General features: G+C 47.4%; 1 protein-coding gene across 2 annotated transcripts in view; it reads right to left on the bottom strand.

The window, feature by feature from the left end:
• PLXNA4 (plexin A4) overlaps positions 1-10,078 on the bottom strand; it is a 408,463-nt gene extending 398,385 nt beyond the window's left edge. Inside the window, exon 1 of one of the 2 annotated variants that reach the window (XM_072326423.1) lies at positions 10,009-10,078. The gene's annotated coding sequence lies outside the window, so the exon portion shown is untranslated. Of the gene's footprint in view, positions 1-8,465; positions 8,809-10,008 lie in introns of those variants that run through there. The other variant, XM_072326431.1, reaches the window with a different exon arrangement.
• Between the last annotated feature and the right edge of the window lie 14,234 nt (positions 10,079-24,312).

Below are 24,312 nucleotides of genomic sequence, written 5' to 3'. Positions count from 1 at the left end.
CTCCAACCTGCAAACACCAGCAGAGATTTCCCCACATCCCACCTGCAGCATCCTGCACTGATCCAGCCATTCCTGCATCCCTCCCACCTTGCAGGGGGTTCATCCCGCTGGACAGCGTCTTCAGCAGCAATCAATGGCCCAGTAAACAACATCTAGAAAACCTATATATTGTTAGGGATTTTTATATATCCTTTCCCCCCCCCCCCCCCTTTTCTCCTTTTTGGAGGGAGAGCAATAGTTGGGCCTGTTGGCCACACGTTTTGCCCTCCACCTCCATACTACACTGCACCTGCACTGGATGGAGGTGCAAAGCAGCCCCGCTGCTCCCAGTTTCTCTGGACATTTCTCTAATCCTCCAATCCATTCACCTCCTGGCCCCACAGAGTCACCCTTCTGCAGCAATTCAGCATCCTCAGAGCTACTGAGGTGTGAAGGACAGAAGGTTTCCTTGCAGAACCACCTCTGCAGCGCTGCCAGCTTTGAGGTGAAGCTGTGAATACAATTTTGCATCCCTCCTGCACTTTCTATCTGTGCACTTCCCAGACCAATGGATTTTTCTGAAGACAGCTCTAAAAGGGGCTCACTGCAGGACACCCTGCTTCAGAAGTCAACTGGAGCATTGCTCAGCACCCAGCCTACAGGAAATACCTGTTCCCTATCCTTGTACTTGCAGAAAAAGGGGGACCGCGAGGCAGGATGAGTCCCACTCACAGCTAGAAAGCAATAGTTGGGAAGCACAATTTGCTCTGCTTGGCATCACACAAGCTGCAAAAAGCCCTGGAGCAGCATAGCCCTGCACTGCCTGGCCAGGTGCCCAGCTGCAGGAGGGCTCAGGCAGAGCAGAAGCCCAGGACAAGAGTGCTGGAGGAGCTTCCCTGCCTCCCAGTGCAGAGGGATGGGTTTGCAGAGAGAGGGGGGGACTTCAGCAAACAACAGGGAGCAGCGTATGCAAAGAGATAAGGGAAGGTATTTACCAGGCAATCACTACAAGGTCCTGTGAATATAGTATTTGTGATGGATGAATAGGCATATTATTACAGAACTTAATGCAAACCGGTTGCACCAAATGGCGACATGCGATTACTAGTTGGGAAATAACTAAGCTCATTATAATGAAACGCTTCACTCAAATCCCCCTCCAAAGGATGCATCTGACAGAGGAAGGAACCTGTGACGGGAACATGCAGGGGGATTTGTTTAACCAGATCAGCCTACTGGGCTGCTACAGCCTGGCTCATGGGGAAATACAACCCACCAACCTATGTGGATGGGGTGGGCAGCACCTCGCACCCAGCACTGGGCTCCTCCTGGCACCACCTCGCCTTTAAGAGATGAAAAGAAGCACCTTTCAATAATAAATAATAATGCTAACTATGTGTTTCTATAGCAACTCATCACCATAGCAGCTAAGCACAGGAGGAGGACTCAGGGCTGATCCTGCCTTCTTCAGGGTGCGGAGGCAATTGCCCCTCTGGGGGTGGCTCAGTAGGTGGACAAGCTATGATGGAAACCCAGAACTCATCCTCCAGGTTGTGCCCAAGTGCTGCCAAACCCCACATTCATTCAGGAGGTCACAGAGAAGAGAGCGCAGCCAAAAAGAGGAGATCTCCTGGAGGACTTGAACAGTTAAAGAGAAGGAATTATCCATGCAAATACCCCTCCTGGACACACGTGCATGTCAGATGTTAATCTGACAATGCTCCATGTCGTTGCTCTGCTTTTAGCAAGGATTGGAGGTGTGTACCAAAACCTGAAAGAATAGAACAGGCTTCCCAAAACTGTTCAGAAAGTCATTTTCTTTAAAGCTGGAAAATCACGCAGACCTACTCACTGTAATTTGCCTTTTCATCTCCTTGATTACCCAACAAAGGAAATCTATGGAGAAGCCTTTGAGTAGCCATGCTACCAGCATGGCTGCGCTCCCAGTTTACTTCCTCTCTCTTCTTTTCCCCGACCTTAGAGCAGCCCAATGCCATCTCCAAAAGCCTCTTCCCAGCAGTCAGCAGCAGAAGGGGACATCAGCCTGGGACAGACCTTGGTGGCTATTGGCCGTGTATACAAGGCTGTTTCTCAGGCCAGTAAGTTCCCCATCAGAACCTGCCTGGTATTATCATCTCATTGACCAAAAGCGAGCCATTTGTAAAGAGAATTAGAGCAAACAACTGTGAGATATTTGGCAGTCACTACTACAAGACCAGGGTGCCCACACTTGGTAGGTAGGGGATAAAAGACTTGAAGGGTGGGGATCACAGAACAGCTCTCTGGCGGATCAGAGTCTCCATTTGGCAAATCAAAGTCTCCCTCTCACAAATTAAAGTCCCCCTCTGACAGCCCAGAATAAGTTTTCATAAAGTAAAACAAAGCTGCATTACACACCAAGTACTTGCTATTCCATCAATAAGCAATTGTAACAGGATACACCTCCTTAGTCTCTAAATGAGTTTTATTTCCAGCGCTACATTATGGACAAATCCCCAGTCACAAAAAAGCAAAGCAAACAAACAACACAACAACAAATAAATCCCATTTCACAATCAAATATGCTCTAACCCAGCCAAACGGGGCCACCTGTGCACAATGAATCTGCGATTCTTTTCCCAACTTCCCATCTTTTTTTTCAAGGAGGGGAAAAAGAGGGAAGGAAATGAGGGAAGAGCTGATAGAAGAAATGAAGTGGCAATTTACCCGTTCAGCTGGGGATCAATACGTGGGCTCATCATGGTTCCTGTTTCAAAGGGCTCGGCTCTCAGTGCCCAAGCCCAGATTGATACAACTCCAGTGCTTGACTTAGAAGCACTTCATCTTGGCAAGATATTTTTAATTTAAGTCTCGCTGCAGTCGGGTACGGAGCCATCCAGGGTTTGATTTACTGCTAATTCGTCGCTTCGATTCCTATAACTCTACACTCAGTCACCAAACAGTTTAGTGTGGAGACACTCAGCAGTGCAGCTCTTCATGAATGAGCACCAAGGGGCTGCTGGTGGCCAGCAAGCATTCCTCACTTCAGACGCAACAACAAGTAAATAAATCACAAGCATTACAGGCAGTTTCCAAGTCCAGCATCGCTTCATGATTCCAAAGGAAAACAATACCAAGACAAAAACAACTCCACCACCCTCATCTTTCCTCCCTTATGTAATGTTTTATGCTGAAGGTAAGCCAACAGGTGGGTTAGGAAAACCTGACCGAGCTGTGTGTGTCCCTGTTCAGTGATGGGGAGTTGGACTAGGGGACCTGTAAAGGCCCCTTCCAGCTCAAACCATTCTATGATTCATTTACATGCATTTGATGCAGTATTGGCTGTGAGAGTTCACCAAGCGTCAAGATTTATTCCCCTGTCCCTCTGCACAACCTCTGAAGAAGGGGAAATGTATGAGTATATATCATGCTAATAACTGTAATGGAAACCTATTCCATATTATCTGCATCAGATCCACACATTCACGCTGTCAGAAGGACAAGGGAGATTCAAGTGCCAGTCAGCTCCTGTAAATTTATAGCTAATGGCTTGTTGGGGAAGCCCCGGCAGAACAGTCATGTAGGGATAAGGCAGGTGGAAGGGAACTTGGAGGTCAGATGTGAAAGCTGGGAAAGACAGCAACATGAGGTCTCCCTTCTGGGCCAGCGGTGCAGATCCTGCCTCACTCAGCTGTGGTTTTCTTTAATTCCTATGCAAAAGAAAATCAGTCTCCTGTTTCTGGAGTCGGGATTTCTGCTTACATGGCATGTGGGACTTAAAACACACTCATTGGCAGCATGGCTTCGAGTTAAAGCAGGTCATGGAGTTTGCAGATGACCTCTCTCTTTCTACAGAAATCATGGAATCATGAAGGTTGGGAAAGACCACTAAGATCACCTAGTCCAATCTCCAGAAGAAGTAGAAAGCTACTTGTTGATATGCACCACAGTGGGGATGGAGGTTTCAGCCCAACACATGCTCAAGCCTTCAGGCTCTCCAGCCCCAAGCACTGGGTGCCTTCTACAGGTATAAGCATTTGAGATGGAAACAGTTGAGAATACCATAACTACCGCAAAGACTGGGCTTCTTCCATGGGAACTCTGCTCTGCAAATCACCTTTGAAAAGCAAGCTTGACACCAATGAATGTCTAAATTAGATGACCATTGGATTTCCAAGTTAAAGGATACCCATTCAACCTGATCTAGCTGTCCCCATTCATTGCAGGGAGTTGAACTAGGTGGCCTTTAAGGGTCCTTTCCAGCTGGAATGATTCTATGACTCTATAGATTAGAGATATCCAAAATGAGATGGCCATTGGATTTCCAAGGCAAATGACACCCATTCAAAGTCACAGGACAGATACCAACTGCACTGGCTCCCATTGCTGATGCAGGACACGGTCTTGGAGACCCTTATCTGTTGTAGAATATTATGAGATATCATAGAATCACAGAACCATAGAATGACTTGGGTTGGGAGGGACCTCAAGGATCATGAAGCTCCAACCTCCCTGCTGCAGGCAGGGCTGCCAACCTCCACATTTAATACTAGACCAGTCTGCCCAGGGCCCCATCCAACCTGGCCTTGAACTCCTCCAGGGATGGATGGGGCACCCATGGCCTCTCTGGGGCAGCCCATTCCAGCACCTCACTACTCTCATAGTAAAAATCTTCCTCCAGATATGATCAAGCACAGAAAAAAACAAACACACACCAATGAAAAACAAAGAGAGCTGAACAATTCTAGTGGGATGAATCAAAAAAAAGCACCTCAAAGAGGAATGCCAGTTCCAGAAAATCACCATGCAGGCTGTCAGCATCACAGCACATCTCACATCGCTCTATTTCCAAGGGTTCTTAAAAACATTTTATACACAATTTCAAACATGGAAACCAAAGTTCATGGGAGCACAGGTGCCCTGTGGCCAGAGTGCTCACCCAGGACAAGGTTTTCTCATTTTTAAGCATCTATCTGTCATTTGAACTGTAAAACTTTCAGTCTTAAAAGTGTCTTGTTCTGACCACTCACTACTTCTGGCTGTTGAAGCACGGGCTCAAGGGCAGCAGACCACTCACTGCTCTCACTCCCAAGGACTATTTGGGGCTCAGTCTGCATTTCATGGTAGTTAGTGAGGAGTCCTACCAGTAAATGGCGCTTGGACGGAGCTTCCTGCCTCTCTGTACCTCAGTTTCCCTTATTTTTTTATGGCAGAGAAATGAGTGAAAAACATCTGGAGAGCCTTTTGTATGTATTTCTGCTTGTGTTGTTAGGATCCTATTTTTTTTTAATGTCGTCTTCTTGAGAACTCCAACCTAAAGGATATAAAGTGCTTTTCAGTCTGATGACAGCCATGCATGGAAGCACACCCACCACTAACATCCTGCAGTAAGTCAGCAGTGCTGCCCAGACTCAGCACAGACGGGAAGTCTCGTAGCCTTGGGCGCCTGGAGGGGCTGATGTCCATTAAGGGAGCCTTGCAAGCCATAAGGAAGGAGTAAGAAAGAGCCCTCTGAAGCCCCTGTTCAGTTCTGGTGGGAAGCAGGAAGGGCTTTTATTTTATCTTGTTTCTTAAGCACCAAGACCTTTGAGGGTTTTACAGTGGGAACCAATCCAAACACCCCCAAATCATGCGTTCTTAGCTGGGGAGGGGCAGGACATCAAGCTCTGGAGTCTCACTACTGCTGCATCGCAGGGCAATGCTGGGTTTCAGTTGCCATCAGCAATGGGAGACTTCACTTTACAGGGGTATTGCGACAAATAAATAAAGAAGAGCCAAGAGATTCCAAAATCAGATGATCACAGAAAAGTCAGCGTGCCTGAAAATGTCTACATGCAATGCCAAGACACAAACTTTGGCACTGATAGCGCCAAAACTCAAAAGCTCTACCTCTAACATCCTCCCAATGCAGGATCCCTATGCGTTAGCGAGTAGAACACGAGCTCACCACGCCAGCATCATTCTCTGCTTTTTAGGAAGATTTTCAGAGTTCCCTTCCAAATAAGAAATTAATTCCTATGCAGTGTTAACCCTCAATACACCCGAGCATCCTAAGACCTTGCAAACCTCAGGCTCTCAAGCGCTCAAATCAAAGCTCAGCCCTCCGCGAAGGAAGCAGGTTGCGCTGCACTGCATGAAGGAAATCAGGAGACAAAGCAATTCGGGAAAAGGAGAAAGGCAGTACAAAAGGGGCTCCAGCATCCCTCCTCCTTTCCCCTCCTCTCTGCCTTCCTGCTGCCCCCCGGGATCTGTCTGTTGAAACTGCTGCCTCCCCGGCTTTGCAGTGCCGCATTCACGGGGCTGTCTAGCACTACGAGCACAGCAAAGCAGGCTGGCAGGTAAAAGCTTGGATATTTCCTCTCCCAGTGGAGAAGTTCAGCATCTCTCTTAGGATTCACGCTAGCACTCAGCCCTCCGCTGGCCAGGCTCACTGATTTAACGGCAGCCTTCAGAGGCTACCAGGCAGTTACGATCACCAAGCGAAAGCTTCCCAACAGCACTGTGATTGATCATCAGGCTGTATTCTAAAACACCCGTCTCGGATATAAACAACGCTTAGATCATGCAGCTGTCATCTATTTTGCATCGTATCGAGATCGCCGGGCGCCACGCATGGAAGAGGGGATGGGAAGGAAAAGGCTCGGAGTGGTCCTCCAGGAAAGGAGACACCCCCACGGAGGATGGGTCTGGGCAGGGGAGGGAAGAAAATCCCTGACTTTCGTGATGGGGTTGCGTGCTGTAACCTGGCTGCGCACTGAAAGCAGACACACATCTGTTGCTCTGCTTGAAGCCTGGCTCCGGCAAAGGGTCCCACTCACAAACAAACAAACACACGCTTAAAGCGCGGCTCTCATCCCTCAAACCTCAAGGCAGTGGCTCAGCCAGGGGGAGGAAGCACCTAATCTCACAACGGGAGGCACACGCTGTAATTAAAATCACAGAGACCCCATGCACCAGCAGTCCCACCCGCTCGCGGATTTAACCGGCTCTTATAATTAAGACCCAGGTGAAGCAGAAGGCGGATAAAGAAGTTAGCATGCTTTATGCCTTCTGAAATGTTTGTGCACGCTCAAGATAAGACCCCAGAAGGCTGCAAAAAATCCCCTCACACCGTCATTGTTCCCCTGGAATAGGAGCATCCTCGGCAGCCCAGGTCCAAACATCCCTCCTTCCATCACTCTCCCCTGGACACTCGCATCCACGCCCTCCCCAAAACCTCGCATCCCGATGTCGGAAGGAAGCCATGAAAAATCAGGTGTGTTTCCAGCGAGCTGCCTGGCACGGCTGGAGGGCGAAGCAGAGCAGACGTGGGTTGGAAGTTTACAGGGAGAGGAACGCGGCCGCAAGCTTCCCAACCTGGTCACTTCCACGAAGGCAAATCCACCGTGGTGAAGGCTGAGTCCCTACCCAGAGCCAGGAGCAGATGGGGCCCCAGGAGGAGGGTTTCCTCTGGGCTGGGGATGGAGCAGCAACACGCAGCCGCTCCAAACCCAAACAGCACTTAGCACTGCTGGGGTTGAGCAAGTGGGTTTGTTTATCTGGGAGGAACTCATCTGCTGCCGGAGTATTATATTTCCACCAAAACCATGTGCAGCTCGGTGTTTAGATCACTTCTCCTTGTCTACATCATTTAGGGGCATATGTCTGATAAACGGAGAGCATCAATACGCAGGTTTCGGTTGCAGCACACACACACACACACACATACATACACCGAGGGAGGGGAGGGTTTATCAGCACCGATTCCGCAGCCGGGATTTAGGCAGCCAAACTCCCCAGCACCTCGCAGGAAGGGAAATGATGGGGATCACCCCCTTCTCGTTCAGGTGTTCCCCACCGGGGGTGGCCCCTGTTCCCATCGGTCACCCGGGAGGCTCCGATTATGCCTGGGAAAAGGGCTCTGCCTCCAGCTGCAGCCTCATAGGGAAAAGTTTGCAAATGCCTTCAGCCCGGAGGAGGCAATGGGGCACGGAGGGAGGGAAATAACTCCCCCCCCTCCACCCCCCCACGCCGGCTTTCCCCCCGGCAGTAGGAAAACCGCTGCCGGGAGTAGCCAGGAGCTGCGACGCCGGAGCTCCTTCCTTCGGGGAGAAAAGTTGAGCTTTGTGCGAAAGGAGAAAAACCACCGAGGACGCGGGTGTGGAGGCATGGGGGGGTGCGATGGAGGGGGGGAGGGAGGAACATCGGGCAACGCGTTCCCTTCGCTCTGAGGGTGCGGAGGATGAAGGATCCGGGGGACTCCCCGCCGCGACCCCCCCCAGCGTCTTTCTCATTCCGGAGGGGCCGTGCCCAGCAGCCCCCGACTCAGCCCCTCTGCTCGCGGGGGGTCCCTGCCCGCCGGCCCTGACCCCCTTCCCAAAGCTCTATGGGTGGGGAGAGGCGGTGGGTTCTCCCCCCGAGTCCCCCCCTCAGCCGTTCCAGGTGCATAGGGCAGGTACCGCTGCAGCCCCTCCCGGGCATCCTCCCCTCCGGTCCCCGCTGCCCGAGCAGGGCGGGAGGTTCCTTACCTGGGAAAGCTCCTCGCTTGCTTTTGGGTGGGTTTTTATATATAAATATATATATTATTCTTTTTCCCTCTCCTTTCCCCCCACTTCAGTCTTCAGAGCAGGCGCCGCATTGACACTGCAGATGGTCTCTGTGTGTGTGTGTGTGTGCGTGTGCGTGTGTCTCTCTCCAATCCCAAATACTCCACGGAGGCGGAACACGGAGGAGCCCCTCTCTCTGCACTGGGCAAACCGCGTCTGGCTCGCCAGAGAAGCGGGGGGGGGGGGGGGGGAGAAACAGCTCCAGTTTTCACTCCCCCCCAGCCCCCCCTTCCACACTACACCCTCCTTCTCTTCCCCAAATCACCCCCTCCCTCCTCCTCCTCCAGCCTTTAAATCAGCGAAGGAGGGGGGGGGGAGGAAGGGGGGGGAGGAGGACGAGCAGCCGAGCAGAGCGGGCGGGGGATGCGCTACGGGGCCATACCCGGCTCCGCTCCGCGCTCCGCGGCCGCCGCACCGCTGTCCGCCCGCCGGGGAGGGCTCGCACTGCGGCTGTCTCGCCAGCCCTTCCTCCCTCCCCAGCCCTCCTCCTCTCCAATGGTGGCTGAGGAGCGGGCTTTGACACCCGAGGCTCTTTTGCAAACAGCCGCACACACACACACACCCCTCTTCCGAAAAAAAAAAACATAGTGTGTATATATACATATATATTAATAATGATAATAATGAAGCCGGAGAGGTGTGGAAGGGAGGCAACGCCAGCACGGGGATGGATAATAACAATCATGCTTAAAAAGCCCTTTCTATTATTCTTCTCTCTCTCTCTCTCTCTGTGTATATATATATATATATATATTCTTTTTTATTCTTTTCTTTTTTTTCCCCTTTTGCTGTGGCCGCTCTCTCCTCCTTTCACCGAGCCCACCCACCTTTGGGAGAGGGGAGAAAGCGAAACCGGCCATCTCCCTTGGAGAATCGGGATGTGAAGCCGCTTTGCCTCGTCCCGAACTTTACAGGGGACGGGGGATGAAGACGGAGATGGGGCTGCGAGCGCTGCCGCCGCCGCCGCCGCTCTCCCACGGCAGCACTCGGGCTGCCTTGATTTCTCCCGGTGTCTTCCCTCACTCCTACTCACTACTGACACCTAGGATCTCCAGCCTGATTGGGCTAATTGGGAAATGCGGCTACCCACCCTCCTTTCCCCCCCCCCACCTCCCCCCCCAATAGATAAATAAATAAATAAATAGATAGATAGATAACGCAGGGAATCAAACGCATCTTTGTGACTCCTCCACCCCCAAGAAAAACCCTTCCCCGGCATTGCTGCTATGGTTGGCATCTGCCTTTCCCTTCCCTCCCCACCCCGAGTACTGCTGCTTTCTTCTGGTCAGGACAAAATGCTCAGAGCGGGCATAGGGAGGCTCAGAGGTAGATCAACCTCTCGGCTTGGGTGAGCAGTAATCCTAAAGAGAGGCTGAGAGCTGCTCTGCTCTCCGAGTCTTCATTCAGTTCCTGGCAGCTGCAGGAATAAGAGTGTTTTGTTTTTTTTATAGCTGTTATGTCTTACCTTTGGAGTTTTGCATCCTGGTGTTGCTGACCCATGGAGTGGATCCCCGCTCGGTGAGCTCAACACCCAACATCCACTCTGCAAATCATATCAGGGCTCTCAGAAAGCAGAGAGAGCAGCAAGCGCCAAGGGATGTGATGCTCTCAAGGTGTTGCTATAGCACAGCAACAGGGCTGCCTCCCCGCAGAGCCCAGAAGCCACGAGGGCAGGCAGGGAGGGATGGGAGCAAAGGAACCCAACAGGGAGACCTCTGCTTGCAGTGCTTTGGGTTCTGTAGTCAAACACCAAGAGGATGGGCAGGGGATAGGGTGGGTAAAAGGACCTAAATGGGAGATCTCTGCTTGCAGGATGTTGGGATGGGATCAAAGGGATCCAGTGGGGAGACCTCTGCTTGCAGAGTGTTGGCTATGCTCACACTGGGATACCTTAGGGGGGGAGGGGGGGTGCTCCTGCTGCTGCCCCCCACCCTCCCAGCAGGACCCAGGGGTGGATGCTGAAGAGGGTCCAAGCAATTCCCACTCTCAGAGGCAGCGCCTCTTGGAAGTACATCGAACAGCACCAGGATCCCCCTCCTCCCCACAGCCTGCACCATTGACAGGAAATAAAGGCTAATCCATGCTTTGTATTTTTAATTATCTTAAATTTAAGCCAGCAGACACGGGGGCTGGGGGTGTCTATTTGCATCCTCCGAGGTATTTATTTTTAAGCAAGACCATGTTTGCCTTTAAACTAAGTTTTATCTCCCCGTGTGCCTGTGTGTGCTCATGTGTGCGTGTGTTCTCCCTGAGCCCTGGTTTACATTTCCTGATGGATGGATGGATGGATGGATGGATGGATGGATGGATGGATGGATGGATGGATGGGGATTCAGAGTCCTTTCCCTCCCCCTCCCCACCCCCCCTTTTTAAAGGTGGTGCATAAAATGTATTTATTATTCTTTATCTCCTGCTTCTTGCAAGGAGTCATTTGTTTTCATTCAGAGAAATGAATGCTATGTGAAGCCTGAAGAGTAATAACACAGCAAAATGACAACGGAAGAGCGAGACGGAAATCTGAAAGATACAATGGCAGGTTGGTAACCTCTAAAGATCACCGCTGTTGTGAGCCGTACAGAATTATTTAATGTCCAGTCTGGCTTGCAGCTCCATTTAATAAAACATATGAAAATCTCTGGGAAATTTGGGCTTGCATTTAAAACCCGGCTGTTCTGCTGGAAAGGGATAATCTGGATACGCTGGGATTATTTCCCACTATCTGTCGAGGAGGAAGAAATGAATACGAATTCTTTCTGCTTCTTAAGACAATGACACGAGTCAGCGTAGCCCCGGGTTCATAAAGGAGTGACAAATGAGACTTTATTTATAGGCCTTTTAGTGAACTAGGCAGTGGGGTTTGGCTGGAAAACCCAAATGACCTCCCCTGACCCACAAATAGCTGCAGAAAAAGGACTTGAGGACAAGAAGAACCTGGGCTCACCCCGTTGTCATCGTGCGATGTTTCACCCATCAGTGTGGTGACAGCAAAGATCATGGGTGAAACCCTAACGGGGCTCAGCTCCAAAGGGCTCAGCGTCATCTGGAAAGAGGCAAAAATCAAAGCATCACAGCATGGTCTGGGTTAGAAGGGATCTCAAGTATCACGAAGCTCCAACCCCCAGTCAAGTTATCTTTACTCAACCAAGCTCAGCACACCCACACATGCATCCATCTCTCAGCCCCACCACATCTCTTGGGTCTCCCATTACTTCCCAAGTGCCAACAGCCCCTCTGAAAACAAGAGCCCGAAAAACAAATAAACGAAGGTAGGCTGCAAGAAGCCCTTGCTGTTGTTTCGGCTTGCTTTGTTTGTTTTGCCTTTCCCCGCATCCCCCCCTCGCCATGTTACAAGTTTGTTAAACCAAGACGCTGTTTTAAGTTGCTAAAAGCCGGATCTGCTCAATCTCTCCCTCTCGAACGCTCGTGCGGCTCCGCTAAATCCTACATTGCAGCGCCATCTGCAGCGGCCGCCCTGCAAAACCCGGCAGCGGGGCGAGACCCTGCGAGAGCCCCAAGGAGAGGAGGAGGAGGAGGTGGAGGAGGAGGGAGGGGGGAGTGAAGAGCGAAAAGCTTCTTCCTCCGTGTTGCTTTTTCACTACCAGCCCTCCCATCCCGTTTCTCGGGTTTGGGTTTCGGTCTCTCCGCGGAGTTTTCCCCGCTGATGGCTTTCTGGTGGTTTTGGAGGGTGGAAAAATTGATTGGGAGCCGTTTTGTTGCTGGTCCCAGAGCTTTGTGTTGGAGCCCATGAGATCGTAGGCAGGGATGGGATCAGCTCTGCCTCACAAAGAAGTTTTCGGGCTGGATGATGGCTGTCGGGTTTGCTGTGTTGTCATCTGTTAGCAGCTTCGAGAAGGGTCGTGTTGACCCAAAATGAGACAGAAATGTTATGTGACAGGAAAAATAAAAAACACCTACAGGAAAAGAAGGCTTTCACTGGGAAACGCAGAGTTTTGCCATTTGGTCACCAGCTACTGCCTTGCCCTTCAGTTCAGGTCTCTCTGAAAACAATTTCCAATGACCCTTAAGGGGATTCAACCAATCCTTCTTCAGTTTTCCCTTGTTCCAGAGTGTCTTTGGGGTCTTGGGGTTTGTGCTTTGGTTTATATGCGACACCAGCGGTGTGCAGATGCAGAGCAGCACAGTGCAAGGCGCACTCTCTACTCTGTCACTCATTTGCTGCTGGACTTCTGGCAGTCCCTTCCCTTCCCCATCAGTGCTTGCAGGTTTATTTTGGAGGGACAGATTTATTAGTATTTGATTTTTGTAAATGGAACCAAATTCAGTTACTGGCACGAACCATGGACCTGCAGGAGCTGTGTGCCCCCTACTCCAGCTTTATTCCCAGTGCTCCTTTACATGAGTGTATCTCCAGTCCATACTAACATCTGGGTTCAGCTACTAGATCATCCAGCCCAGGTGAGTTTCTGGGTGTTTTCTAGCATCATTCTACCCAAATTTTGACCCTTTGTTGTTATCTCTACACTCCCTTGGATACTCCTCCCATTCCCTCTTTTGTGTCCCACTGTTGCAGTTCATCCCTACTTCCAACACACTTCAGTTTGGAAGTTTCATTCTCTGAAGGAATGGTCAGGCATTGGCAAGGCTGTCCAAGAGTCACCATCCCTGGAGTGTTCAAGAAACATGTAGATGTGGCACTGAAGGACTTCATTTAGTGGGCATAGTGGGGTTGGGCTGACGGTTGAACTGGAAGATCTTATCGGTCTTTTCCAACCTTAATGATTCTAGTGTTCTATAATCTCTGCCTCTCCAGTTCTTAGTGCAGGTAGAGCCCATCTTTCTTCCAAGCAGACATCAGGATTAGAAAGATGCTCATTCCTCGCCAAGAGGGGATTTATCATATGCTCAGCGTGACAGCATCATCTGCATCATCTTCCCATCTTATCCCTGCCCCAGCCTCATACTGCAACTCATAGCCATCCTTTCACTCTCCCTCTCGAAACTCCCCTGTGAACAATTTTTCTCCTTCCCCCTTCAAATATTTGTTGACCATTATCGGCGCTGGTCACACCCAGATTGTCATTTGTCCAAAGAAAACAGAAGGAGGATGGCCACAGAAAAGGGGCAGGTGGAAGGAGGCAGGGAGAAATGAGAGCCAGGGGAGCAGTCAGGCAATAATGATAAGGGGAAAATAAAACACAGGCTGTGGCTTTAGAATCCAATGAGAGGATGTGTGAGAAGGGCTACTTCAGGCTGCAGGAGATGGGCAAAAAGGAATCTCAGAATCATGTAATATCCAAAGCTGGAAGGGGCCCATAAGTTCAGCTCCTGGTTCCACAAAGGACAACCCCAAAACCAGAACATATGGCTGGGAGAGTTGTCCAACTATATGACTGAAGTGTTGTCCAGAAAGCAGGCAGGTGGAGCAGTAAGATACAACCAGAGGAAAATGGGCACCCTCGTTATTTTTTCTTCATTTTGGAGGATGATGCAAGAGGTAAGAGCCACCAATCCTAGATCTAGAGGGCTGGAAAGCATCATCAGGAGAGGGGAGGTGTTCAAGATGGAGGGACGAGATGGAGGAATGGATGGAGAGGTGGAGGAAAGGAGGGCAACTGATGAAGGAGAGGGAGGCTGGATGCTGGCTCTCGAAGCACACAGTGTGAAAGGATCCAGCAGGGAAATGCAGCACTGAAATTGGAGGAAATCCAAGGGAAAACAGGACAGCCTAATGAGGGGAAGGGCCTAATCCAGAGATTAAGGCTTTAATTTGGGATTTGAGAGCCTGGCTTGGTCATGCTGCTCTGATGCTCTTCCTCTGTGATGGTGCTGGCTGGGTCCTCAGTGGGTCAGAGAGGACATGCACCAGTGGGTACACACAAACCAGGTCAGAGCCAGGAACTGCCCAAACCTTACCAATGAAAGGACATTTCAGAAAGTTTTTTCTCTCATCAGAGAGCAGAGAAAGAATCTTAGAGCTAGCTGAGGATATTTCTGAGCTGGGGTATTGCTATAAAAATAACCCCTAGTGTAGGGGTATTTATAAAGCCTCCTTGCTATGAGGCTTCAACATTCCCTTTGCTCAGAGAATATCTACCCAGCCACCTACTTGCACAAAACTTTTAGGATGACTGTCTCTATCTGCCCCCAAAAGCAGTGGTGGGGACAGATAGACAGCATGGTTGTAATACGTGTGCTTTGTTAGCATGCGAGGCTATAAGAAACACAACTACAAATACAAATGAACAAACAAACAAAGAAAAAGTAGACAAAGGAGCAAAGCCAGCCCAGCATTTGTGATTTTGTTTGTTTCAATTCTCTGATTCCTTATACAATTTCTTGGAAATAGGAGGGAAGGAGAAGGAAGGAGGTTAGCCCGTGTATTTTAGCATGTGAGGTTGGCAGCACACGTGGAGTTACCCACTTAGTGAACGTGGGAGACAGAGAAAGGGAGAAGCATATTCTCATCTAAGGATGTTGTGGGAACCCCAGTGAAGAATAGCTATTCTTACATGTCAGCTTCATCACCATGGTATCAGAAAGGAAGAACAGAAGGAGAAATGACAGAAAACAAGGGGGAGTGGAGCATGATGACTGAAGAAAGAGAAATAGGAGAGGGAAAGGACAAGTCAGTTCCCTGACAAATGATATCACTTCTTAAATCACAAGTGTGTGGCCACCCTGGTACCTTATATTTACAGAGTGATGCCATTAATTCCTTCACAAAGCATCCCTTGAAATGCTACCAGCGTTCACATGACCTCTCTGTAATGCTGAAGTGAGGCTTATTCAACCAGCCCTTCCTCAAACTTCCAAGAAATATGTATATATAGTATGTATTTATTCTAAATTCTACTATTAAAAAACAAAAGGACACCTGCATTCTCTGTTTACTAGCAGGACCTATACAAAATTGTCTTTGTTGCCAGTCCGCACCAGGTGAATTTATCCATGGTTCAGACAAACCATGCTGGAAGGCAGCTTCAGAGAGCTGTGACCATTTCACATTGCTATAATTTGGTGGTTTAACATCTCAAGAGTGCAAATTATATTTTTTTTATTTGAAAATGTGTTTTTCTTCGCCATTCCCGAGTGCAGAAAAAATTGCCAAGCAGCTCAGAATAATGGTCTGTGAAGACTGAGATTTAGCCTTCAGCCATGGGCACTGAGGATGCTTAGGGCCATTGCACAAGAGGCTTTGCCTCTGTAGGGGAACAACTTCATGCTTTCCAAGTTACCTCTCTGGACATTCCCATCACCAACAGTAATTTCCATTCTGAGTTGTGCTGAGATCTCAGCCTCTCTGCTTTCTCTGGCAGCGATTTCTTACCGGCTAACGAGGCTCCATGGACATCAGCTGGAAGAAAACACCTTTCAGGTTTGCTCCCTCACAACTTCCCTGGAAGATCGCCCTCCTTAAAGTGAAGCAAAAAACAAAGGTTTACAAGAAAAGGGTGGATATTGCACTAGAGTGGTCACAGGCATGAGTTGGTGGTTGGACTTGAAGATCTTAGCGGTCTTTCCAACCTTAATTATTCTATGATTATATGATCATTATGGTTATCTTCTACCACTCTCCCAAACCATCACATTCCCTTCAAAGGGGTCTTTTCATCCCAAAGTCATCCCATATCTTCTGTAATCTGCAGCTGCTACTTCATTCCCATTCCCATTTCCATCCATCCAAAGCTCTCCCTATGCATGAGTTACCTTGCATCGCAAAGTTGCTCAGCACTTCAACTGGGACCTTTGTATGAAATGACCCAACATTATCAACTCAGGTCATTTTGTACAACTCCTGGTACCAATGTCTGCATTAAGGCCTTTGAATTAAATAGTTCTGCTCCATCTCTTTGAAGCCGTTTGACTTCTTACCCAAGCATCTTGGCAGCAGCATCCCTCCCCCTCCCTCTCCGCCTCCTAACACCAAAGAAATAAAAGCTACTGGAGGTGTAAGCTGGCCACGTATGTTGTAACCCTTTATTATCTGGGGAGCCCCACTCCAGTGTACGGAGAGATAATGTTAATGGAGTGATGCAGCTTGTCTGATCTGAAGCTGTCTCTGAAAGATAAACGCCGAGGTAAAGCAGAAGCATTAAATAAAAAATAAACCACCTCAACACATTGTGTATTTATTTATTTTTCCTAAGGAAGAAAACCTCGGTCCTGTCACGGTGTATTATTTTGCCAGCATTATCTCTGTTATTTCTAAATAATTCCATTTAGTGCTGGTGACTGGTAGGAGGGCTGAGATACAAAATCAAATTAATTAGAGTGACCCAACAAACTTGTGTTTGCACTGCGAGATTCAACATGGCAGCATATCTAGCAGAGAACAAATTGCATTCAAATTAATTTAAGGGAAATAATTTGGGGCATATCAGGTTTATTTAGGATCAATTTTAATAAGCTAAAATAAAGTCAAGGCAGCGGGTGATACCATCAGCCAGTCAAAAGCCAGCTTTGATAGAGGTTTGTACAGCTGAATGACAGTTACTTTCGAAATCATTATTAGAAAAGCTGTTTTTTGGATTGGCTTGGACAATTAAAAGAGCGCCTCAATTACAGCCGCTGGAAAAATTAGTAATGAATAAATTATCCACTAGGTTTGACCCTCCCTTCCTTCACATAATTTCCAAATAATTAAATTCCTTGCTGCATTTTGAGGCATTGTATTAAATTCACCTGCAGTAGAGGATAAATGAGAGGTGAGCCCTTCTTCGTGCATTACACCTGTGCAAAGAACAACATGGCAAAGTCTGGTGGGCCGGGCGTGAGCCTTTTGGGGTTTTCCAGAACAGTTATATTTTCCTGGCACACCCTTGACACCCTGACCATGCATAGTTTAGATTTACAGTATACACGATGCAGAACCAGATCCTAAGTATGCCTTAATGCCCATAGAGGATCCGTGAGGGCTTGCCCATCTCCTACCTGCAGTCCAAGATATCAGAATCATAGAATCATAGAATATCTCAGGTTGGAAGGGATCCATGAAGATCATCAAGCCCAACTCCTGGCTCTACACGGGACCACTTGTGTAGACTCATGGCAAGCTAAATCATCTGGAAAGGTAAAAGAGCATCACTTGGGCACTTGAGGGAGGCAGAGCCATGGGGTTCTTCATGGTGTTCTACCATGAAGGTGGACCTATCCTGGCTGTTTTGCATCTCTGCTCTGCTTCAGCCCTGTGTTGACTGTGCTTGCTGAGACTAATGTGCTTTGGTACAGGAATCATACGATCATAATATCGTTTGAGTTGGAAGGGACTTTGAAAAGTCATCTAGTCCAACTCCTCACTAATCAGGTTTAGATCAGTGGTTGGACTAGATGATAGTAGTGGTCTCTTCCATCCTTAATGATTCTATAATTCTGTTCTATGCTCAGAGCCCATCCAGCTTGACTTTGAATGTCTCCATGTTCAGGCCATCCATAACATCTCATGGCAATACATAAGAGGGCCTCACTGCCCTTATAAAAAAACTTTTCCCTTATATCCCATATAAATCTCCCCTCTTTTTATTTGAAACCATTTCCCCTTGTCCTATCACAATAGGCCCTGCTAAAGACTGTCCCCTTCTTTCTTACAGCCCCTCTTTAAGAAAGGATACTGAAAGTGGCTCACTTTTGCATTGGCACAGAGCACAGGACAGTGAATTTGCTGAGGGTCTTCTCTAGGGCAGCAGGTCTGGACCACACAGGAAATGTGGACAACATTTCCAGTCCTGCAAGTACAACAGCCCTTCCTTCATCCACAACAGGAGTCATAGGATGAAGCCACACAGCTAAAAATACATTTTAATCTGTCTACAGCTTCTCTCATTCTACATTTACTGTACCAGGACAGCAAAAGAAATACGATTTCCTCCTGGAAACAAGCCCTAATCCCCAGGGGATGTACTACCACTACATTTTTATTAGCCTGAGATTTAAGGGTTGCCTTCATCCTCTCCCCATTACCCCTTCCCTCACAGAAGACCAGTGGCTGATGGCCAGTATTTGGAGGTACATCTTTCACCACTTCAGCCAAATGAGTTGATCGCAAATGGAACATGCCAGGACATAAGACACAGAAATTTAAAGGCTGCTCACTGGTTTATGGCTCTTTAATCAAGTGCTTTTAGCATTTAATTAAAAAGTTACCGGAGTTGTCTTTATTTCTGAAAAAAAAATCTGTCTATGGTTGCAGGAACTGGACAACAAAGAGCTCAATATATCCTGCATGCCCTAGGATCCCAGCCTTCTCCAGAGCAGAGAGAGGGTGGGCAGCAAGAGAAATAAAGTACTGCAATTTAGGATGATAAATTAAGATACTTTATTTTCAAGGGACCTGAGAAAACATGAAAGGCTCATCAGATTGCACTAAAGAAGCAACAGTGTCTGGCAGAGAAAATGCACCACGTGGCCAAATGGAGTATATAGTAACCAAAGATGAATAAATACCACTCCTCTCTCCACCTGCATCCTTGGTAGGTGAGAGAGTTCTCTCCTAATTTCCATTGTTTCTGGGAAGAGAAAGGATTTGGGTTTGGGCCATTCGACTATAAGTTGATCACCTCTTGCCCCCAGCTTGGGCAGCATCTTGCTCCAGTTTTCATAGAAACATGCATAGAATTTGAGTTGGAAGGGACCCTTAAAGGTCATCTAGTCCAACTGCCCTGCAATCAACAGGAGTGCTTACAGCTCAATCAGGTGCTGAGCCTGCTCCATCCTGACCTTGAATGTCTCCAAGAATGGGGGAACTCACCACCACTCTGAGCAATGTGGGCCAGTGCCTCACCACCCTTATTGTAAAAAAAATACCTTCATATGTCCTATCTAAATCTCCCACCCTCCAGTTTAAAACAGTTTCCCCTTGTCCTATCACAACAGATGCTCCTCAAGAGTCTGTCCTCTTCTTTCTTACAGCTCCCTTTTAGATGATGAAAGCCTTCAGGTAATACTCAGGGACAGTCACATTTTTTGGACAAAATGTCTGAATATTCCCCAAAATCTAAAAAAAACCACAACATTTGCATGTGTAATATATATGTATATATACATATATTTTCTGCTGAGGGAAAAAGGAGGCTGAGAAGTGTCTCTTAAATGTAAACATCCTTGGCTAAATGGGATGAATCCTACCTTGCGACTGAAGCAACAGGAGAAAAATGACCATGTGGGCTTCTTGCTGGGACACTGCGTTCACTGTTCCTGCTCAATGGACATTTCATGATTTCTAAACAGCAGAAAATCATTGAAGGAGAGATGGAGAGATACATACTGATATACCCATGGTTGGGTGATCCGTGAACCCAGATCACCCACAGACACGGGCTGTTTTCAGCCTGTGGACTTCAAGATTTCTACAGTTGCCAAAACAGATGAGGTTAAAATTATGTGGGGTTTTTATCAGACAGTTTCATTACATGCCTGAAATAAAGCCATCTGCCGGTTTAATTTCACTCGTATACTGTGGAGTGGAGGTGGATTGGAGGACTCTGCCCTGCCCTGTCAGGCTGATGGCCTTTTGAGCATCTCTGTCTCCCCTCCTGATGGCCTTGTAGGCATCTCTATCTCCCTTCCTGCTCTTCTCAAATCTGGTCTTCATTTGAGAGCTCTTTGCATCAAGGGCTGCCTCTCATTATGTATGTGGGTGCTGCTTGGCATAACAGAGCAGTGATTCTGGCTGTGGCCTCTGATGCTCCTCTAGTACAAATAATAATTTCCATTCCATCTATTCTTTTGTTTGTTACTGATCTATATTAAACAGTTGGTGATTACTGCGTTTATGGGTGATTATTGCACTTACGCTGTGTTAAATCTAAATGTTTGTTTATCTTTATGTGGTCTCTGTGTATGTTTGCATGGCTTTTAACTTTATGTATTGCAGAGTTCCTTAATTATAAAATCAATAAATTTTTTAAACTTATGACTCTTGCATAGATAGAAACCCACACAGCATCCTGCATGTCTGGATGCAACAATGATTCTTATCTTGTGCCTGTGGCAGTATACAAATCTCAGCTACAGGAATCAACAGACTTTTTTTTTCTGCTAGTAGCAATTAATTGTTTGTTAGCTTGGCTCATTCTCTATTGCTCATCAAGTCCCTCCTCTAGCAAGCTGTTCTTCTCAGAGAGACTCCCACCTCCTTGGAGGAAGACTGTAGGGTTGTTGACTTCAGTGGAAGTCAATGGGCAATGGCATTTGTTGAACCAAGGCTTGGAGAAGTGGGTTCAGTCCTCAGCCCTGCCATGGGTGTCCTGTATAACATTGGTCATGTCACCTGAAACACATAGATCGCTCGAAAAGTAATGCCTTCTGTTTTATTTCCACAGGAATTACAATGGGCACAAAGCACACAGCACTATTTGATAGAGCAAATTCTCAGCTATGGAGCACTATTGTTCAACAGTTCTTCACTGATGGATCCCTGTCCCTCTGCTTTTCACCAGCCTACAAGGATGGATATAAACCTTTAACCATTGTCCCCTAAGCCTGGCCATTCAACCAGCTGTTTAATTATCTTGTTGTCCACTCATCCTGACTTGTACTTGAACCTCCACAAACTTCTTGCGTCCCCACTGTCGTTGGCAAGGATTTCCCCAGCCTTGCTTTCAAGCAGGGTAATCTCACAGATGGTTTTTATTTAGCTGGATATAACCAAACTGTGTCTTTACAGCAGTGCCGTACTTCAGAGAGCAGGAGCTGCTCTTTTCTTGTGGTCCATGCAAGTGAATAAAGAAAAGAAATCCTGCTTGGACTCACAGGCCATTCAGCATCCCTGCTGTTTTAAAGCAACTAACCAAGGGAACTTAGACATGGCCTCGTGTCCCACACCAATGCAGCAGAAGCTATGCTCAGAAAGCAAAATAAGGCAGGACACAAGTCTGAAATGACCACCTTGCATGTTTTGGTGAGACGATATTATTATCCCATGGTCATACAAGGAAATCAAAACCAACTCTCCATCGTTCTGGGGATAACGCACAATACCTGAGGCAGACATTTGCTCAACATAGGCTCTGCTCTCATTACCTCTTCACTCTGGTTGTGCCTCAGTTTCCCCCATAGGTTTGTAGAACTGTGTGAGCGTGTTATAATCATCAATATTTCTCCCATTACCAGGAGTCCTGAAGTTCCTCCAGACAATTAAAACATCCAAATTGATAAATATATCAGAAGATGCCCACTGATCCACACTTATTACCTCCTGTCATTGATAAGGAACTGAAAACTTCCCACGGGGGCAGAAGCTCATGTAAACACAAGCTAATCAACAGCCAGCATTAAAGAAGTGTAGTCAGGTGATGACCCCAATTTCTTTTATTCCAGGCTATATTTCTCAAACAGCAGCTCACAGAAACTCTTAACGCTTGCTTTCTTTGCCACTTACTTCTAATTAGGATCCATGCTCAGAAGGAACAGAAGCATCTGTAATTAAACCAAACCACAATGCCGGGAGCAAGCAGTGGGAAGGAGTTCTCTTTTGTTGCTGAATGGGGTAATTTTGGACACAGCTGGACACCAGGAAAATCTCCACTGATGCTCAGGCAGTGAACAAAGAGCTGGTAGGAGATCTCAACATGCACATCAACAAGGACATCCCTTCCCAAGTGCAGCCCAAGGGGTCGGTCTGGAGAGGTTGTTCCAGTGTTATTAGCAGGATTTTTGTAGAGTCTCATGCTTGGCTTTAATCAAGCTGTAAACTGACATCAAGCTCAATGTCTATAGCTTTGCAATGCTCTTATACCATTTTCCAGGGAGAAGCAAAAGAAGGTGAGAAAAAGCAGTGCTTGCACATAAAATTAACCCTGGCCTAAAAAGGGAGATATTTCGGTCACTATAAATACACTCTACATCAGCACAGGTGAGCTTGCCCATAGGCAGAGAAGAGAACTGGTCATTTTGAAACCATACTTGGGACTGTGCACATCTAAGATAGAGCTCAAGGCCAGGTTGGATTGGGCCCTGGGCATCCTGGTCTTGGGGACGTGTTGGTGGTAGTACCACCAACACAAGGCATGAAGGTTTGAGCTCTATGATTTATATGGCCCTTTCCAGCATAAGCCATTCAATGACCTGGTGATTCTATGAACCTGGACAACTTGTTTATTTTCTTCTATCCCATCTTTAATCACAATTACAGGAAATGCAGACACAAATATGTGAAATCTCATGCAGGCTTGCCTGGGATTGGACAGATGATCTACTGATATTTATTTGAAGGCAAAAGGAATCACCTAACGTAGCTGAAATTTACATGGCATCAGTACACAGCCTTCACTCCATCCAGCCTGAAGCTTCCTTTCTCATGTCAAATCAAGAGCAGCAAGGGCTTGTAACAGCTACTCTTGGCTAAGAAGAAAATCAGAGAAAGTCCCAGATCCAATTGCAATGCTTGGGAAAATGCAGGAGCATAATTGATGTCTGAAAACAGCCTGTGGATGTAAGCCCTGCTTTGAGCTGAAGCCAGAAAGTCAGGTGTCTCAGGGTCTCCGTGGCCTTGTGTGGTCAGAAATGTAATATTATATTTCATTGGAAAACCTCAATGGGTTGTAATTTTGTTACAGCATTAAAAGACACCAGTGGTAGAGGCATCCCAGGGACTGTGTAATCCGAAAAAGACACATTCCAACAATGTTTTTTTTCTTTTTCCCCTTTGAAAGAAAAGCTGATCTTAATGGTTTCAATTATTTTTTTATCCAATTGCTGCTCTAGTATGTTGCAGAGTCTTAAATATGGGCAGGAAATAATTTCAAAGGGGACATTAAATGTATGTTTATGTAATAAAATATATATGAATGCAGACCACAAGAAATGGACTGCAAAGTATTGGATGGAGCTAATTCCTCCAAGGGAGGGAAGGAGCCAGCATGTTCATCCATGCGCTTTATAAGGTCAGTGTGATCCCTCATTGGGATTTATTTGCTTGTGAATAACTGCAGCCCAACTCTTTGCTGCATCAAATCTCACATCTTCCACATGGCAACTGATACCAGGCCAAAAGCTTTCCATCAAATAGACTGTTTTTCCTCATCCAGAGAGGAAATGTGGCCTCCTGAATAAATGACCTCTGATATTCCCAGCCACTGGAAGAAGTCAGAAGCTGTAGCTCTGCTGGGCAATATTGGGAAAGGCATTTCCAGCACCAGCCTGACTCCTTCCATGATAGCTGGAAGGAAATGTTTCACATAACTCAACCCACACTGTTTTAAGAAGCCAATCCAGAAACATATTTGTGGTTTTGAAGGTTTTCCAAAGGCAAGGCAGAAGTATTTAAGTACTTTTTCTACTTTTTCTAGGTCTGGAAGACATCTCCCAGGTCAGAAACATGACTTCCAAGCTGGCTCTTGAGCCACTCATGCCTCATCCATTTTCAGATGACTTCCCTGAATGTTATGAGCCTGCAGGTAAATTGCTAGAAGGGCTGCATTATCTGTGACCCACAGGTCTGAACTCCTGATATCCCACAGCAGGAGTCTTCCACCCCAAAAATCTGACCACGCAGAGGAAAATGGAACATATCTATGCATAATGCAGGACTGGTGCCACCACTTGTCCACAAAGCAAATGTGCCTTATCTCCTGTCTGGGGGCTCCGTCGCTTTGACACCAGGAGACTGCCGTCCCCTGAGAGATGCTGCTGACAGATTGGCCAAATTAACAGATTCTTGTGATAAGGTTTCTGCCCTCTAGAAGCCTCATGAATAACAGAGTGACCTGGAGGACTTAGAGGCACTAGAATGCAGGGAGGGCACAGTGCAGCGCTGACTCTTCCTTGTGTGGCCATAGCACACACTCAGTTGCACTGAAACCTGAATGGATTA

The sequence above is a fragment of the Excalfactoria chinensis genome, chromosome 1 (assembly GCF_039878825.1).
Source record: "Excalfactoria chinensis isolate bCotChi1 chromosome 1, bCotChi1.hap2, whole genome shotgun sequence".
Classification (NCBI taxonomy): Eukaryota; Metazoa; Chordata; class Aves; order Galliformes; family Phasianidae; genus Excalfactoria; species Excalfactoria chinensis.
Note: the sequence above shows the minus strand (reverse complement) of the source record. Positions and strands in the feature narration are given on the sequence as shown.